Source organism: Daldinia caldariorum (genome assembly GCF_022478825.1).
Source record: "Daldinia caldariorum strain CBS 122874 unplaced genomic scaffold F4812scaffold_7, whole genome shotgun sequence".
In the NCBI taxonomy this organism is placed as follows: Eukaryota; Fungi; Ascomycota; class Sordariomycetes; order Xylariales; family Hypoxylaceae; genus Daldinia; species Daldinia caldariorum.
The window spans coordinates 600876-615434 of NW_025953043.1; positions in this window are offsets into that span (position 1 = coordinate 600876).

Here is a 14559-nt window from a genome sequence, read left to right on the forward strand (position 1 = left end):
GTTATTTTATTTTACTTAATTAACTTTTATTAAAAGTTAATTTTTAAGGGATTTATTTAAAAAATATTTTAAAATAAATAAATTATAATTAATTTAAGTAAATAAAAAGATATTATTATTTAAATTAACACTTATATTATATTTAATTAATAATAATATTAATTAAAAAATTATTAAAATATAATAAACTTATATTTAAATTTATTAAAATATAATAATAAGGATTTTAATTTTAAATAAATAATAATAATATAGGTTAAATATTAATAAAACGTTAAAAATATTTATTAAAAAAGCTTAAAATCCTTCCCTTTATATAAATTAAATATAAAATTTAAATTAATAATTAAAAAAATATAAATAAATATTTAAATATATAATAATTTTAAATATCTTATAAACCTTTCCTATTTTTTAAAGTCATTATAATCCTTAATAATTTTATTAATTCTAATAATTATGACGAACTTACATTAAGGTCCGTTAAAGTATAATAACAAGGGATTTTAATTTTAAATAAATAATAATAATATAAGTTAAGTATTAATAAAATGTTAAAAGTATTTATTAAGAAAGTTTAAAGTTTTTCCCCTTATATAAGTTAAATATAAAATTTAAATTAATAGTTAAAGAAAATATAAATAAATATTTAAATATATAATAGTTTTAAATATTTATAAACTTCTTTCCTTATTTAATGTTCTATTAAAGGTATTATGGTTCTTATGGTTCTTAAGGATCTTAAAGATCTTATATTTTTTAGTAAAATCCATAAGATCTATAAGATTTATAAAATCTATATAACTAAAGTTTAACTGAAATGTTATTAGTTGATATTTCCGCTTTTATATTGGGTATAGCTTTATTACTTATTAACTCATAACATTATTTCCCTCCTTTTAAACTTTTTTATCCTTAAAAATCCTAATAGGTTCTTTTTTTCTATTTTCTTATTTTATTTAGCTTAATAAAATTAATTTTTTTTATAATATTAGAACATATATTAAAAGTAACTTTTAAAATTTGTTATTAACTTAATTAAAAAGTTATTTGTAAAGTTTGTATTATTTTTATTAAGTCTTTTAACTATTGGGGGATATTTTATTTTTATTATTCTTATATAAGTAAAATCTTTTACTTTTTAATTATTGATTTTTCCATTTATAATTATTATGCTTATAATAATAATTATTTAAGGTATAATGTAATAAAAATAAATTCTTTAGGTGATATATCTTTTAAATTATTTTATTTATATAATAAATGTTATAAAGTTAAGGAAAAATTTCTTTAATTATATAAAAAAATTAAAGGTTAATTAAATAAAATTCGCAAATATTATAATAAAATTTATAAATATTAGGCCGAGATTAATAATTAATAAAAAAAGATTAATTATTATTAAAATAATATATTTAATTATATTAAGTGTTTTAATTAATTTTATTTTTAAAAAGAAGTTATAAAAATAAAGGTTATTAAAATCATATGTTGTAAGATTAAATTAGAATATTTAGAAGAAAAGGAGGATAAAGATTAAGATGTTCTTAATTAGGTTAATCCCCCTAAACCTTTTAATTTTTCCGAGGGCGACCCTAATAAGGCCGTTACTTTTTAAAATAGTTTTAACTTAAAAATTAATTTATTAACGTTCGTGGGCAATTAAGATTTTTTTGGCAAAATGTCTTTATAAGTTCTTAAACGTTTTTAAGGTGCTTAATTAATTCCCAAATGTTTTCCTTTAGTAAATAATTCTTTTATTTAATTAAGTATTTAATTTAATTTTTAAAGCGTTTAAAATCTAATATTTTTTTAACTTTATATTTTTAATTAGTTTTAATATTTAAAATAATTTGTACTAATATATTTTTAAATGCTTTTTTTAATAAAGAAATATAAAATATTGGATATAACTTTATTTTTATTAATAATAATAGTTTATAATTAATTTCTAAAATAACTTTTTTAATTTTAAAAAATCTAAATTTTTTATAATTTAATTTATTATTTAGTCTTTTAATTTTAATATTTTATTATAATAAATAAACTTTATTTCTCTTTTTAAAGATTAATTTTTTAATTTTATATTAATTGCTATATTTCTTTATTTTTATTTATAAAAATTTAAGTTTATTTATTAAATATTTTTATGTAATAATAACTTATTCCGTTATGGCTTTTACCCTAAAAACAAATGTTTTTTTTATATTAATTAATTTTATAATAATAAAATTGTAATTAATATTTGCCTTAAATGGGAATATTTTTATATTTTTATTTATAAAGTTATTATATATAATTTCTATTTATAATAATAATTTTATTTAATTATTTTATATTTTATTAATATATATATGAAGATATTATTTTAATATTTGGTTTAAATATTTTGTTTGTTTATTTAATTATAAGTAATATATTATTAATAGTTTTTATTTCATATTTATTTTTATTATTAAGTTAATTTAAAACTTAAATATAAATAATTTATTTTTATTTAAAATAATATGTTTTAATAATTTATATTTATTAATTATATATTTAAAGAATATATAAATTAAGTTTTTAATTATATTAAATTCTTTATATAATATAAAATGTTTATATTTTATTAATTTATTAATTATTATTTATATATTATTATATAATATATTAATTATAAGTTCTTTTAATAATAATAATTTAATAATAAAATCTTATACGATAATTTTCCAGACTTTATTTAGAATTTCTGTGAGTTATATAAGCTTATATAACTTATATTTAATTACTTTTATTTTATTACATATATTATAATTGTTAATTATTTTTTTAATTATCTTAAGTAAGTCTAGGAAATTATAATCTCTTATAATCTGTTACATAATTTAAAAGATTTTTTAATATTTATATGATAAATGCTTATAATATTCTTTAATAAATTTATATTATAAGGTTTTTAATATATATATTTTATTTAAATAAGTAATTATTCCTTTTTTTACTTTAATATCCGGGAATAATTCTTCCGTTAATAATATCTTTTAAATATATATTATTTAAATATTATCTTTTTTTATAAAATATAATATTAATAAAATAAGTACTTTTTATTCGTTTAATATAAATATTATTTTTTTTTTATTATATCTTTCGTATTAACGCTATTAGATTTATTAAATATATTAGCTTATATATTAGCTTTTCTTATAATATAAATTATCTTAAAATTAAAATTATTAAAATATTTTACCTATTTTTAAACCTTAAGTTTTAAATTTTAAATAATTATTAGCATTTTAAAGTTATTATAATTAAATAATATTATAATTAATTTTTTAATTTTATTAAGTTAATATCTTTATTTTTTAAATATTATAATAATAATAAATAATTCCTTATTATAAATTTAATATTGCGTTTAAGCTTTTTTAAAAATCTTAAATAAATAAGTTATTAAGTACCATATTCTATTATCTTTAAGTTATTTTAAGACTGCGCCTATAGCTGCGTTTGATCTGTTTGTATAAATTTGTTTTAACTAGTTTGACCTAAGTAATCTTATTATTAGATCGTTAATAATAACTTTTTATATTTTTTTAAAAATTTTATTTACTTTTGGTATCTATTAGAAAGTTCTTTTTTTTTTATATAATAACTATAATAAAATTTATAATTTTACTAAAATCTTTTATTAATTATTTATTATAATTAATAAATCCGTAAAATTATTATATAATAATAATATTATTTAACGTAAACTAATTTTATATTATTATAATTTTTAAATTTTATATTTTAATTTATTCAAATATAATTATATATTTTAAATAATTAATCTTTTATATATAAAATTTACTTTTCTTTAAGTTTATTAATAAATTAACTTTATTTAAAGTTTTTAGCATTTTGTTTATATATTTTTTATATTAGTTAAAGATTTTAGAAAAGATTAGGATATTATTTAAATAAATAAAAACCGTTTTTCTTAAAGATTTTTATAATATAATTTTAATTATTTTTTAAAATGTTATTAATATATTTATAAATCTAAATGGCATAATCAAATATTTATAATAATTAAAAGGAGTTTATATTATTATTTTTTATTTATTACTTTTAATTATTTAAATTAAATAAAATACCTTTTTAAGGTTTAATATTATAAATTATTTTACGTTCTTTATTATTTTTATTAAGCCATTAATATTAGGTAAAGGATAGCTATTTTACTTAATAATAAAGTTAAAATATTAATAATTATATATATTTTAATATATTATATTTTTATTTTTATTTAGTTTTAATGTCCTATCTTTATTTTTCTTAAGTATTAAGAAGATTAAGCTTTTTATTAATAAGTTTAATTTTTATATATATCCTTTTTCAAGTTTTTATTTAATAATTTTAATTAATATTTTTTATTTATTTATATTTAATAAGTATATTTTATTTAATTTAGATAATTATCCTTTTTTAAGGTTTATTTTATAATTATAAAGTCCATAATTTAAGACTTTTATATTAGTATTCGGTTTTTTGGCAAATAATTTTGGATATTTCTTTTAATATTTTTTAAGTACGTTAGTAAATTTATTATATACTGCCTTAATTTTTCCTTTTATTATTTTTTATTATTTTATTTCTTTAATTAATTTTATAAATTATAATATATATAAAGATATTACCTTATAAGCTTTTTTAAAGGTTATAAATATATGCCTTTTTATTATTGTATTAAGTTTATTTAAATTAGCTTCTTTTTAATACTTAAGTTTATAACCTTTAGTATTTAGCTTTATTAATAATTACTTAATAATATTCTTTTGCCAATTTATTTTAAAGTTATTAATTTTTAATTAAAGTTTTTTTAAAACCATATCGTATTAGGTATTTATAATATTAAAGGAAATTAAATAATCCTTTTATTAAATCCGGACCGGGAGATTTATGATTTTTTATTTAATTTATTTTTTATTATATTTAATTGGTTATTCGTTAATTATTAACCTTTAATACAGTAATTCTTTCTTTTAATAATTAATTAAATACTTATTAATTATATTTAAATTAATAATATTTATTAAATATTTATAGTTAATTAATATTTAGAACTTTTAATCCTTTTATTTTATTATAATATATAAATAATTATTAATAATTTAAATTGTATTAAAGTTTAATAAAATATTTTCTTTATTAATGTTTTTTTTATTAAATTACCTTTATTACTTTTTAATAAGCTTTATTAAAGCTTTATTAAATACTTTTAAGTTTTTATATTAGTTTATATATTTTCTTAAAATAATAAATTTATAAATTATATGTACTTTATATTTATATTAATTATAATTTTTTTACGTTTTTCCCTAATATATACAGGCTTAAGGCCTATCTTCGATTAAAAGAGCAATATTAAAAACCATATTATTTATTCATATATTCCTTAAAAGGGTTGGTTCGAATTCGATTCGGACTTTATTAATATTTTTATATTAATATATAAATAAATATCCTTTAATTAACTTAAGCTAAAATCCGGTGTTTTTTTGGCTAAGTTATATATTTAATAACAATTATAAGGGTATAATATTTAAGATAATTTATAATATTTTTTATATTTGAAGTTTTATTAAGGGTTATATATATAAGCTTTTAATTTTAAGTTAAGTTTTTTAATATTAAAAATAAGAAACTATTTATTTATATCTAAAGATTATTTAATTTTAATAGCTTTTTATAAAGTATATATTATTTTTAAGATATTAACTTTTGTAGCCTTAAAATTAGCTTAAGTAATTAATACTTTCTTTCTTTATATCTTAAAGTATTTATTAATAATAATAGTAATAAATTCTCCTTTTATGTACATTATTTATTATTCTTATAATCTTTTAATAATTAAGAAATGCTATATTTTCAATTTTTATAATTAAATAAAGGTTATAATAAAAGGGATTAAAGCTACTTAATCTATTAAAAATATATGGTGGTTGTATAACATCGGCGCGTAAGCACCTTATTGGGGATAAGGTGCTTTGCCGCCGATACTGGAGGGAGAAATGATGTACCCACTATTATGGATATAAAAGGATACTATCCCGCTTATTGACTTTAAATAAATTCTTCTTCCTTAAATATTATTAATATATTAATTTTACTTTTATTATTATTTAATTTATATATTTATTATTTTATATTATATGTACGTATTTATTAATATTAATTAATATTATTAAAGATTTAATAATATAAATTAATAAAGTTAAAAAAGTTATTATTATAATAATTAAAAAAACTTTATTATAATAACATATATAACATTAATATATTTTCTTTTATTTATAAATATATTTTAAATTTATAATAAATTATTATTTTACTTTATTATTTAATCCTTTTAAGTTTTTTATTATTTATTATAATTTTAATTTATTATTAATATTATTAATTAAATTAATACTTTTTATTTATTATAAATATTTTATAATATTTTAATTAAAAACCTTAATATAGGCATAAGCTTATATTATAATAATTAACTTAATTAAAATAGAAAATATAAATAAGTTATAAATTTTAATAAATTATATATTTGGACAAATGACTTTTATTTAATATTTTAACTATATAGCTGTAAAATAGGAGTTAATTAACCCTTAAATAATTACTTTTAAGTAAAAGGTAATTTAAGCATTATTTACGCTAATAGATTTGGAAATTATTAATATAAATGTATTATATGTTTATACCTTTAAAGAAATAATAAATAAATATTAAAATTAATTTTGCAGATTTATAATAATAGATTTCATAAATATATTAAAACTTTTATAATTAATATTTTAAATTACATTAATATAATAAGATATTTATATAAGATAATATAATGTTAATTATATTAAAATATTTATTAATTTTATATTATTATATAAATTATTAATATAAAATTTAAATAAATTAAAAATAATTAAATAAAAGTAATTTAATACGTTAATATAAAGGGTATTAATATATAATATTAATTAAGGATTAATTTACTAGAATGCATAAACATTTATACGCATATATATTATATTATAATAATAATAATCTATAACTTATAACCCTTAAATATTAATATATATAAGATAAGTCTTAATATAATTTACTACTTTAATTAATTAGCCCCTTTCCTATATATAATATCCATTACCAACCCCGCAGATAATAAGGCAACCCCCCCCTATCCCTAATAACCCGTCATTAATTTTCCACATTTCGCCATCCATTTAAGTACAGAGGCCTATAACTTAGCCCTTTTAGCATTAGACCCCCGGCCCCCCTCTTGCCTCCCCGCCCCCCCCCATTTACCAAAGAACGGCTACACCCCTTTAGACTGCCACCAATATTTACCTTAATAATCTTATATATATAATTTAATAAGGGTATAAATAAGGGTATAACCTTATATATAGTAATAACCTAATATAAAGAGCACTAATTAGCTTACTGGTCCCGGGAAATGTTTTTAAACCCTTTGGACCGCCATTGGGTGGTCCATACATGATACCGGCAGTTCCTTAAGGCGCTGGATAAGGAGGAGGAAATTAGCTTATTAGAAATTACATTTCCTCCTCTTAAATAGCTTTATTACTTATATAATTAAATAATTAATAAATATAAGCCCTTATATTAATTAATAATTAATAAAGAAATATTTACTATAACGTTTTTTTAATAAAAGTTCTTAATAAAATATATTTTTTAATAATTATTAATTATTTTAAAAAGGTATAAAATAATAAAAATAATTATATAGAAAAAATATATAATATTTTCAAAAATAAATTCTATTTTTTCTTAAATATTTATTATATAGTTAAAATATAATAAATTTAATTTTACATTATATTTTCTACTATTTTATTAAGGAAAATAATTATTTATTTTCTTTATAATATACTTTAATTTTAATATTTTATAAATATATATTTAGTTATAAAATAACATTTTAACATAAAATAAAATAAAATTTAATATTATTATAATTAAATTTCTACTATTTTTTTTAATATTAAAGTAAAAAAGTAAAATAAAGAGAAAATTAACATAAAAATATTTTAAATTTTATTTAATAAATTATTATTATGTTAAAAGGCGTTAAGCCTTAATTTTAAAAAAGAATAATAACTTATTATAATTATATACTGAGCTTGTTAAGCTGTGCTCTAATTGTAATATGCCCTTTTTAAATTATTAATATGTTTTAAAGATTTGGCAAATAAACTTTGAACGTCCATTAGAACATATAAAATAATAAAAAGAGCGAGGTAATTTATAATAAATAAAAATAAAAATAATAATAATAATAATTATATTTATTATATTAATTGTAAATATTATTATAATAATAAAAAAAGTAAATATAATATAAAATAATTTTTTAAAATTTAAAAATAATAATATTAAATATATAAAAAGGATAAATATTAATTTATTAAATATTTAAAATATAAATAAAAGAAGATTAAGGATAAATAAAAAGTTAAATAAGGTCCCTTTAAAAAGAACTATATAATGTTTTTAATAAATTATAAAAAAATTAAAGATTTAGATTTAAAATCCAATTATAAGGGAGATGAAGTAACTTATTTAATAGTAGATTTGGATGAGGATAGTAACTTATATATAATAGCTGCATATTTATCCAATTAAGTGTTTTATTACCGTTTCACTATTAACTTCCCTTCAAACGATCCAAAATCTAACATTATTTTTATATTAAATTAATATATAAAGAACATTTTTTAAGGAATTATATTAGATATAAGGGCAATTTAAATATTTATAATTAAAAAAGAATAATATTTAACTTTTATTAAAAAATACTTAAATAAATAATTAAAGATAAATAATACTTACGCTAGAAAAGCTAATATTCGGTTTAATAATGAATTATTTATTAAATCATTTAGCATAATTACAATAAATACCTTATTTAATAAAATAAATTTTTATATTATAAAATTAAATATTTTATTTTTATTATTATTAAAGGATATAAATTAATTAAGAATATATTTTAATAATATTATTAATTAACTTATATATAAAAACAATATAATAATTAATATTAAAAAAAAATGGGAACATTTGTAATTTTAATTAATAAATTTTATTATTATTATTAAATTAAAGGGAAGGTTTTTTAATAATTTAAGTTTATTTTAAAAGATTTAGATATAAAGTTTAATTATAAAGTAATTATTAATATAATATACTTAGATGGGTAATTGGTCCTATATGTTATTAACGCGGCCACCAGTTTTTAAGTAATGTAATTCCTAAGGAATATTATTATAAAAGAAATGTAAAAAATGTTAAAAGAATATTAAATTAATACTTATTTTAGACCACTTAATATTATTTCTTACAATGTGGGCACGAACTTTAATAACCCTAAATTTCGTAACGAAGTACGGGTAATTAGGGTTATTTGTTATTAAGTATTAATAAAAGCCCATTAATTTATTAAAAAGGTTAAAAGGTACTATAGCCCTATTTGCAAAATATATAAAATTATTATTAATAAATTTAAAAATTTTAATTTAAAAACGTTATATCTTTAAATAATTGTAAAAGTAATTAATAATATTATTAACCTAAATGGCTTTATTTTAACTTTACTGGTTTTCGGCGCTTATTTTAAGATTAATATGAACTTACCACCCATTGTCACACAGATCTAAAAGGTATAAGCAGTCCAAAAGGTAATGACGGAAATTAAAAAGATTAAGTTGCAATGCTTTGTACGGAATGCTTTAAACATCCGTAACGGCTTTAACACCAAAATAACTCTCTTTATATCCTTATCCATCGGAAATGAGGTATTAATTTACAGGGAGAAAGGTAGTTAAAAAAGATTATATAAGATTATTATAATCATTGAAAAAGATGTTACAATTACTTTAAATACGTTAAGTGGTATATTTATGTTCTAAAGTTTATATTTTAAATTATATATTTAATTTAAAGAAAATCCAGTTCTATTAAAAGAAATTAAAATTAAATTACTTAATTTTATTTTTAATTTTAATAATTATTAAATTATTCCAAAAGAAGATTTAATATATATTAATAATTTATCACATATTATTATTTTATACGTTAATATTAAAAAACGTAATAACTTTACCTTAACGTTATAATTATAAGTAAATAATAAGATAATTATATTAAAGAAATTATATAAAGCATTAAATATAAAGGAATTAAATGCCTTTTTTAATAAAAGTATATTATAATTTAAAATATATAATATAACGATATATTAAAAAATAACAATATTTAAATCATAAATAGTTTAAAAAATCAAAAGTAAAAACACCCCCGTACCATATGAAAAATCACGCCTAATAATTTAAAAATACAGTAACTTTAATAAGGAGTTTATAATAACATACGTATTTATTATTTAAAAAATTAATTAATAATTAATATTAATATTAACTTTTATATTTAAATAATAAAAAATAAAAATTATAATAAAAAATATTATTATAATTTATACTTAATTAAAAATATTAATATAAAAAACGATTTTTATATATTTATTAATAAAATTAAAAAATAAATACCTTAAAAAAATATTATTATATATTATTAAATTATTATATAATTTTATAAAATTAAGCACCTATTAATTTAAAACTTATTTATATTACTATTAATAAAAATTATATATAAAACTATTAATATTTAATCTTTATTTATTAATAATAGATATAAACCCCTTTAGGCTTATTAGCTTTTAAATAGATAATATTTTAAACATAAATATAACGGAATTCTTTGCCGCTAAAGATAAAGCGCTTACTAAAGCAAGGATTAAAGCACGTCCTTAAAAGATCCTAAATAATAAGATTAAAAACTTTAACAGTTCCTATATTATTATTTAGGAAAAAGATTATAAAATTATAATTACTTAGAAAGGATAAGTTAAAAAATTGGCATTATTAAATATCAAATCCCCGGATATGGTTAAATAATTTATAAAATAAAGGGCTTAAAAAACGTACATTTCCTTTATATACTAACCCGAAGCCGCTTTTAACTATTTAATAATAATTTAATATTTTAAGCTTAGTTTAAAAGAAATTAAAGCTTTTAATATTAAAATTAAATAGTAAATAAATAATTAATTATAAAAATTTAATTATATTAATTTAAATTTCCAAAACTTATAATTATATATTTTTATTAATAAATTATTTATAAATAATAAAGATTTTAACTTATAAATTAATTATATTATTATTTTAAATAATAAAAGATTTATAAATTAAAGTAATAAGCTTTAAATTATTAAAAATATTATATATTAATTATCTATTAAATATAAATAAGTTACTTATAATATATTTGCTAATAAAATTTATAAAATAATATAAAGTTTTAATATAAGTTTCGTTATCCATTATTTTATTAACATTATTTTTAATTAATTATTAATTTTTAAAGTTTCTTTTATTTTATATATTAATTTTTTTTCTTTATATTAATATTTAATATAAATAGGAAATATTAATAAAAAAAGATTAATAATTAATTTAATAACTTTATAATAATTTTATAAAAATTAAAAAATAAATAATATTTATTAAATTTATAATATATATAACCTAATTAATATTATAATAAAGGTATTATTAAATAAGGCCATAAAATCATTAGTAGAAAATAATTAAATTAACTTACGCTTAAAGGGATAAGTAAAACGTAAATAACTTAAAAATGGTTATATATTATTATAATAACAAGCTGTTACAACTGGACGTAAGGGCTAATATAGTAAAAGATATTATATAATAACTTATTAATTAGCTTAAATATAAGATAGCACGACCATAAACCAACATAGGCTAACATATAAAATAGCTTTTAATTTAAGCCATTATACTCTTAACATTAGCCTGTCATAAAGGAGATACGATATATTAATATAACTATGTGCTGTTATAAGCGCGTGCTAACCTATATGTAAGATAATCCATATATATGTTAGCACATATTTGAATTAATATAAGTATACGTTACTGTAAAGTTTTATTTATTTCTTAAAATTTTTTTTTATTACGTAAATTATCTTCGCAATTAATTAATTGTAAAAAGAAAATAAAATAAATGGTAATTATATAATATTAACACGTAAGTACCTTATTAAAGATAAAGTGCCTTATTATTAATACTGGAAGAAAAAACAATGTACCTATTATTATTATATAAAAGGATATTATATTATTAATTAACCTTAAATAGATTCTTCCCTCTTTAAATATTATTAATATACTAATTTTACCCTTATTATTATTTAATTTACTTATTTATTGCTTTATATTATATGTACGTACTTACTAACAATATTAATACTTTTAAAAAAGTACTTTTAAATAATTTTAACCTATTATAAATAATTATTTAAACAAAATTTAAAAAGAAATAAAAAAGTTTAAATATATTTTTAATAAATATTTTAATTTCGAAAATAAAATAAAGTTAATATTTAAAAATTTACTAAAAAAAGAAAATATTTATAAAGTTATTTAAAACTTTAAATAAATTAAAAAAACCTTAAAATATATTATTAAATTTAAATAATTAATAATTATAACTTAATTTTTAAAAGATATTTAATTTAATTACTTTTATAAAAGATTAACTATTTAAATTAAAACTGAAATTTTAAAAGAAAAAAAGCTTAAATATATTAATAAATATATTAAATAAATTATTATTTATAATAAAAGGTTATATAAAAAGTTTTCAAAGAAAGAAATTAAAAAACTTATTTATATTTATATTAAAAAAAAATTTAAAAAAGTAAGTTTTAATACTGTTAAAATGGAAAAACTTAAAAGAAAATATAATTAAAGTTAAATATTATAACTGTAATAAAATGAGCTATATATTTAAAAATTATAAAGCCTTTTAAAAATAATTTAAAGTATTAAAAAAACAATTTAAGCCTTAAATTATAAAAATAATATCTTTAAAAGCATTTAATATTTAAATTTCTTAAATTATATAAAATATTAAAAACTACATTATTATTAATAATTATTATTAATAATTTAACTTTTGTAAATATAATTAATAAGATTATTTATACTATTTTAATAATAATAAAAAAGAGTTAAAAATTAATTTTTATTTTATTAATCCTTATTATTTACTAATATTGAAAAAGGATAAAATATAAATAAAAATTGCTTATAAAAATATTATATTATATTAAAAAATAATATAATTATAAAAATATTTTAATATTTAAAGGAATTATTAAAGATAATCTAAATTAAAAACTTTGGATAATAATTTATTAAAATAATTATAATAAAAATAAGTTTAACGAAATTATTAAACTTATAAATAAATAAAAAACTGTAATAAAATAATAACTTATTAAATATATAATAATAATATAATAAACTTTAATATAATTTAAGTTATTAATAATTACTTATATATTATAATAAAATAGGAAAATTAAAGGATTTAAGTATTAATTAATTATAAATGTTTAATAAATATTATAAGCTTTAATATAATTAATAAATACTTAATTAATTATTAAAAAAAAATTACTGTATTAAGGGTTAATAATCGACAAACGATTAATTAAATATAATAAAAAATAAATTAAATAAAAAATTATAAATTTCTTAATTTAAATTTAATAAAAGGAGTAATTAATTTCCTTTAATATTGTAAATATTTAATATAATATAATTTTAAAAAAAATTCTAATTAAAAATTAATAATTTAAAAATAAATTAATAAAAAAATACTGTTAAATAATTATTATTAAAGTTAGGTACTAAAGGTTATAAATTTAAGCATTGGAAAAAAGCTAATTTAAACGGATTTAATATAGTAGCAAAAAAGCATATATTTACAAGTTTTAAAAAAGTTTATAAAATAATACTTTTATATATATTACGACTTACAAAATTAATTAAATAAATAAAATAATAAGAAAATATAAAAGGAAAAATTAAGGTAATATATAATAAACTTATTAATGTATTAAAGAAATATTAAAAAAAATACTTAAAATTATTTGTAAAAAAATTAAATATTAATATAAAAGTTTTAAATTATAAACCTTAGAATTATAAAATAAACTTAAAAGAAAAATAATTACCTAAATTAAATAAAATATACTTATTAAGTATAAACAAATAAAAGGTATTAATTAAAATTATTAAACGAAAATTTGAAAAAGGATATATATAAAAGTTAAATTTATTAATAAAGAGCCTAGTCTTTTTAATCCTTAAGAAAAATAAAAATATAATATATTAAAATATATACAATTATTAGTATTTTAATTTTATTATTAAGTAAAATAATTATTCCTTATTTAATATTAATAGCTTAATAAAGATAATAAAAAATGTAAAATGGTTTATAATATTAGATTTTAAAAAAGCATTTTATTTAATTTGGATAATTAAAGAAAATAAATAGAAAATAATAATACGAATTTTTTTAATTATTATAAATATTTAATTATACTATTTAAGTTTATAAATGCGT